The sequence below is a fragment of the Pongo abelii genome, chromosome 7 (genome assembly GCF_028885655.2).
Source record: "Pongo abelii isolate AG06213 chromosome 7, NHGRI_mPonAbe1-v2.0_pri, whole genome shotgun sequence".
In the NCBI taxonomy this organism is placed as follows: Eukaryota; Metazoa; Chordata; class Mammalia; order Primates; family Hominidae; genus Pongo; species Pongo abelii.
In genome coordinates this window covers 79,021,558-79,028,068 of record NC_071992.2, presented here as the reverse complement: position 1 = coordinate 79,028,068, position 6,511 = coordinate 79,021,558, and the positions used below count along the sequence as shown (strand labels likewise).

At 36.2% G+C, this 6,511-nt stretch overlaps 1 long non-coding RNA gene across 1 annotated transcript in view; it reads left to right on the top strand.

Moving 5' to 3' along the window:
• The first annotated feature begins 1,466 nt into the window (after positions 1-1,466).
• The window catches only part of LOC134761937 (uncharacterized), a 45,433-nt gene continuing 40,388 nt past the window's right edge, over positions 1,467-6,511 (top strand). The window contains exon 1 of the long non-coding RNA XR_010141161.1: positions 1,467-4,949. This is a non-coding gene — a long non-coding RNA (uncharacterized LOC134761937). The remainder of the gene's footprint in view (positions 4,950-6,511) is intronic.

The window sequence follows — 6,511 nt, the reverse complement described above, 5'->3', positions numbered from 1 at the left end:
TTTCATTTTATTGCACATTAAAGATTGGATGTCCCAACCCTTGTATGCCTTTGGAAATGAAGGAAAAAACCCTACTAAAGATTTCTGCCACCCCAAAGGGAAACGTTAAACTCTGCGTGCCTCATGCTCAGTGTGTAAGTGCTTCTTAGTAGCCTATATTTTACTATTTGTGCTTTTAGCCCAGAATGTCTGGTTTTTAGAAAAATAGAGTTCTATTAAGTTTTGTCTTTTGCATCTTATTACATCAATTACTAACCATGTTTATATATACATTCTGATGTACCTAGAAAGATTAGTATGCCAATAAACAAATGAATCATATAAAAATTCATAAAATGTGAATCCCAAAAGCTGGAATATTTTAAATTTGGGGACGTCAGTCCATAGGGGATATGTTCCAGAAGGTTGTATTCTTATCTGGCATCTACCAGTGGTAAGCTGAAAAACTTCTTCTAGATTTTTCTTTATTTTGATGATTGCACAATGAATGAAATTTACCTCCTTCTTGTTTCAGAATTATATATATGTATATATATAATATATATATATTTTTTTGAGACGGAGTCTTTCTGTGTCGCCCAGGCTGGAATGCAGTAGTGCGATCACAGCTCACTGCAGCCTCAACCTCCTGGGCTCAAGTGATTCTCCTACCACAGCTACCTGAGTAACAGAGACTACACGCATGTGCCACTATGCCTGGCTAACTTTTCAGTTGTTTTGTGGAGGCAGGCCTTGCTTTGCTGCCCAGTGTCGAACTCCTGGGCTCAAGTGATCCTTCTGCCTTGGCCTCCCAAAGTGCTAGGCTTACAGGCATGATTCACTGCACCTAACTAGAATAATATTTTGGAAATAAATAAAAAGTGTCCTAGCTCTCTTGGAAGACATCTGAACTTTTGTACGTTCAACCATATACACATGTGAGATATTCACTACCATGAAGAAAACAAATAAACTAACAAATGTGTGTGTGTTAGATATTAATCAATGCCACATTGAATACTAAATTGATAAAAACATACTTTTTGTTTCTGTCTGTCCTTCTTACTTTTTTGTTTGTCTTGTGTGTTAGTCCATTTTCATGCTGCTGATAAAGACATACCCAAGACTGGGCAATTTACAAAAAAAGAGGTTTAATGGACTTACAGTTCTACATGGCTGGGGAGGCCTCACAATCATGGCAGAAGGCAAGGAGGAACAAGCCACATTCTATGTGGATGGCAGCAGGCAAAAAGAGAGCTTGTGCAGGGAAACTCCCATTTTTAAAACTGTCAGATCTTGTGAACTCATTCACTATCATGAGAACAGCACAGGAAAGACCTGCCCCCATAATTCAATCACCTCCCACTGGGTTCCTCCCATGACATGTTCCCACACGTCATGGAAGTGGGAATTGTGGGAGTTACAGTTCAAGATGAGATTTGGGTGTCAACACAGCCAAACCATATCATTTTGTGTTTTTGTGGGTTTTTTTTTTTTCCTATAGTTTCTGAGATAAGGTCTCACTCTGTCACCCAGGCTGGAGTGCAGTGGCATGAACATGGTTCACTACAGCCTTGACTTCCCGGGCTCAGGCAATCCTCCCATCTCACCCTCCTTCTTACTTTTAAGTTGGAGGAGGGTTTGTTTTAATCTACGTGTCCTATGACTAGTTTCCACCAAAAAGGGGAAAAAACTATTTTTTTAATTATACTTTAAGTTCTAGGGTACATGTGCACAACGTGCAGGTTTGTTACATATGTATACATGTGCCATGTTGGTGAGCTGCACCCATTAACTCGTCAGATAAAAAGTTAGCCCATTGAAGCGTAATCAGAAAGCAGCCCAGCCCTTCTGGAAATCGCTCTACTCCTGATCTCCTACCCATAGGTGTATCCCAGTGACTGCTGAGAAGGATGTCCTCTCTCTCCATTCCATCTCTTAAAACTTGAAGAAATGCTCCTGTTTTAAAATATCTTGGTCCCTTCTCATGTTTTTCTAGAACATCATAAAAGAAATACAAATTTTAACAATCTTTCTATCTTCTCTAAAATGGAAAGAATACCAAAAAAACTTACAAAAAGAATAGAAAATGAAAGAAATTACTGTAGAAAATAGAATAGATGAGCATTTCTGTAGGGATAGAGAGTTCTGAGTGAACCCGTAGAATGCAAAAGGGGTAGGTAGACCTCCTAGAGAGCCTTCTCCCACCTTTCTCCCACAACAATAACAAAGTTTTGGAAAGAAGAGGCAAAAATACGAGGTAGCATAAACAGCGCTACACCAGACAATGTATTATGTGGCCTCAGCTTTGGTCTTGCCTGTTCTGCAAAAGATTAACTTAAATTCAGGCCAAATTGTTTTATTTCACTGGCGTATCTTCTTTGACCTGTACAGTAAGATTGTTCAAAAATTCCTCAAACCAGTTCTAGTTCCATGATTCTGTAACTATACTTTTATTTTTCAGAGAAGCTATAACCTATTAATAAATCTCGACTTTACATATCAGCGGTTACAAAACATCATGAAGAACAATAGTGGAAAAAGTTGCCTGCAATACTGAACGAAGCAGAGTCCTCTAAAAACATTGTATAATAAAAGTAGTAAGATAAACCAGTAGCTTTGTAACTCTTGTAATTTTTGTATTTAAAATATTGTAGAATTGAATTAGGGAGTTCTCAGTTGCTAATAGCTATGTACAGTGTATAGCATTATTTCCTAGAATACTGTCCAGAGATGAAAAAATAAAGGAGACTTTACAGAAGTGATAAGCAATAAGCTAACAGCTTTTTAAAAGCTAGTGCATACCATATTCTGTTTTAAGTCTTTTTACTTAGAAGCCAATCAGATGAAGACTATTTGGGAACACCAGCATTAGCTTACTAAACAATGGCATTTGCATCTTGAATTATTCTATCACATTCTAACCTTGGCACAGTATAACCCTTTTGCTGAAATATTTATAATTGCCTAGTAACATGGGAAATAAACAATTTATTCCTATTATCTGTGTGCATGTTTTGATACAGAAAAAGCAAACTGTGAATGACTGGGTACTAATAAGATCATGGAATGTCCCCAGCTTGTCATAATGGCTAGTAACAAATATTTGCATCAAGACTTGGTTATCCAAATATTCCTTATGAAAAGTGGCTGAGGGGTTTGATTTCTCCAACCTTGCAGAATCATTTTATTCTACTGTTCCCGTGATGGATATGTAGGGTAATGCAGTCCAAAGCCTTCAGGCAATGCACGAATTGAATATTTGCTATTCGTGTAGCATGTTGTTTCTGAAGCGTCTAATTTGGAAGTGATTTAGTAAATACAATCACCATGAATGTGGTGATGGTTTCTCTTTGGTTTTTGCATAGGGAGATTTGAAACAGCGTCTCCATCCTCCCAATCATTTAAAATAAAATAGGAAAAATATTATAACACTTGTACTCTTTTAATGGGATAAGAAGCAAAATGTATACAGTTTTGGCAGTAAGGTCACCAAGCTTGCAGGGAAAAATATGGTTTTAAATAAATGCATGGATTCAAATTGTGAAATAATAAAACCTAAATATTTACATTAATTTTGGTATCACCAGACAGAAAACCTTTCAAATTATTAAAAGATACTGTGAACCCTAAATGACATTGATTAAAAAGATCTCCCAGGTGCAGTGACTCACACCTCTAATCCCAGAACTTTGGGAGGCCCAGACAAGCTCAGGAGTTGGAGACCAGCCTGGGCATCATACTAATAAGAAACCCCGTGTCCTCAAAAAATACAAAAATTAGCTCAGCATGGTGGCATGTACCTGTAGACCCAGCTACTTGGGAGTCTGAGGCAGGAGAATTGCTTGAGCAGGGAGGTGGAGGCTGCAGTGAGCCAAGATGGCGCCACTGCACTCCAGCCTGGGTGACAGGTGTGAAACTCTGTCTCAAAAAATATATATAAAATAAAAAAAAGATGATCTTTGCAGAGTACATGTGTATTGTCATGGACATTGTCTGAAACCTAAGTATAACATCAAAAGGCAAAGGCCTCATTGCAAGACAGAACTATTTTAATTTAGTGAAGTAATGTTAAAAAGATTCACATAATATATCTTTCAGCTGGAAAACATTCATTAAGGAAAATCTATGTTAATGTTAACAGCATAAACAGAATTCCAAATAAAGAAGAACACAATGAACATCCTTAAATGACCTCTGGTTCCCTTGAAGAATTCGCTGCTCAGCTCGCCCCGTGGCCACCTGCCACCCCCATGACCACCCCCTGTCCCTCCTCAGCAGTGCCACAGTCTGAGAGGGCTGGAGACAAGCCTGCTCTGACTACTGCCTCTATGGTCAAGAGGAAACACGGCCTCAAAAAAGTTTTGAATCAACTCTAGTTAGAAGGTTTCAAAGCTTGACCTATTTTAGTCTTGATTTCTTTTTTATTCTCTTGAGAAAAATATATCTTTACCTGATCAGAAAAATAAAAATAAAAAGCCTAAATGAGTTACAAATCTGTTCAGATAATCACCAGCATTGGATTAGCTAACTACAAATAGATCAGGAAAAAGCAATTATATCTGTATCTATGTATCTATCTATCTATCTATCTATCTAGTTCCAGCTGTCCATGGAGCAGGGTGGTGTGTCCTAAGACATACTGGTCTGAATAATTCTTCACATTCTACTAATATCAAAGGCTATGACCTGAACAAGGAACTTCACGCTTTCAGGTCTTGGTTTTCTCATATACAAAATATGGGGTTAAACTAAATTATTGCCAAATTCCTTCTTGTTCTGAAAATAATGTATTGATAAATCACATAACTTGATAATGTTTGGTGTATAGAAAATCTGAAGGTGTCAAGCTTTGACTGAAATGTTCAGAAAATTCCTGAGCCCCAGATGTAGTAGAAGTGGTTGAAGACATTTTCTTGATGTTCACTTTGAAGCCTTTAGGGGTGGGAGATGAAACAACATCTGTCAAGGTACGAATTTTTATAGCAACTTTATAAAGCTTATCTCCAAATGATATTTGTAGACTCCTCCATTTAAGTAAAATAAAGCCTGAGGGAATTAAAAATAGGTGTTAAAATGCTCCATGTATTTATCTTTCAAAATACTCAAATCTGCACATAAGAAATTGGTCCAGGTGAATGTATTAGTGAATATGATGGTTCCCTGGCCAGTCAGTGACTTACATAATCTACAGACATCTAACTAATTTAAGTAAATCAGTTGATAAAATGCTCATAATTATACATCGATATAACTGTTATGTCTAAGTTTTTAAAAAACTCTTCTTCTACAATGTGTTGAGATATACTAGTTCCTTCATGTTTCAAATATTTTCAAAAAAATAACAATTTATCTCAACAAGACATAATATTTTAACAACCCATTTTCCTATAATTGGAGGTAGATGGAAATGAAATACTATATCTTAGAAAGATTTTATGTAATAATTAAAGTTAGTTTAACCTTACCCTTCAATATTTATTCTGATTTGATGTTAACCCCTGAGGCCATTCATAAAAGGAAAGTGATCAAGTTGGCTTATAGTCATTACATTTACAATTTTATAATCATATGTTCTACGAAAGTAGATATATAAAAATAAAGCTCCATGAAAACATTTTAGGTACACACATCAAAAATTGGACACTCAGAGTGCTGTCCCCTTCAAATGGTCATGTTAAGCCAGTGAGTGAGCATTGATGAAATGTTACTGTAAGAAACTTTTTGGAATTATTTTCACAATATGTGACATATTCTTCAAACTACAGACTACCATCAAAGGTTGGAGACATTTTCTTTTGAGGATTATTTTGGTTTTAGAAGTAATGGGAATGCATTCACAACCAAGTCTAATATATAAATTGAATAATCTAAACTGGATAATGCAATTTTGGGAGTCTAAAATTAGGATGCTAAGGAATAAAACCGACTTTCTTGCATGCCTAATACAAGAAACAACCAATAAAGCACTTTATAGGCAAAATTCAATGAATTGGAACCAAGTGTGAAAGCTCCTTATCTAACGAATGGCAAAATATGGGAGCAAATAGGCAGCTGACTGGACGTCAGCTACACAGTGTTCTGTTGCTCCAGTTTCTTACTGCGCAGCTCATCTTTTTTTCCTTCTTCTTTCAAGATATAAATATGGTAAAAGGCATACAAAGTATTGCCATAGAATATGAGTACACACACACACAATAGTAGTCCCTACTATCCATCGTTTTGCTGTTTATGTTTTCAGTTACCTGAGGCACAGTACAATACTTTGAGAGAGAGAAAGACCACATTCAAATAACTCTTATTAAAGCATACTGTTATAATTGTTCTATTATATTATTTTTAATCCCTTACTGTGCCTAATTTATAAATTAAACTTTATTATAAGTATGTATGTAAAAAAAATCCACAGTATATATAGGGTTTGGTATCATCCACAGTTTCAGGCATCTGTGGGGGTCTTGGATAAGGGAAGACTACTGTATTTGAAATTAGCAAATTAGTATGCATACATGCATATGAGCACCATCCTTCA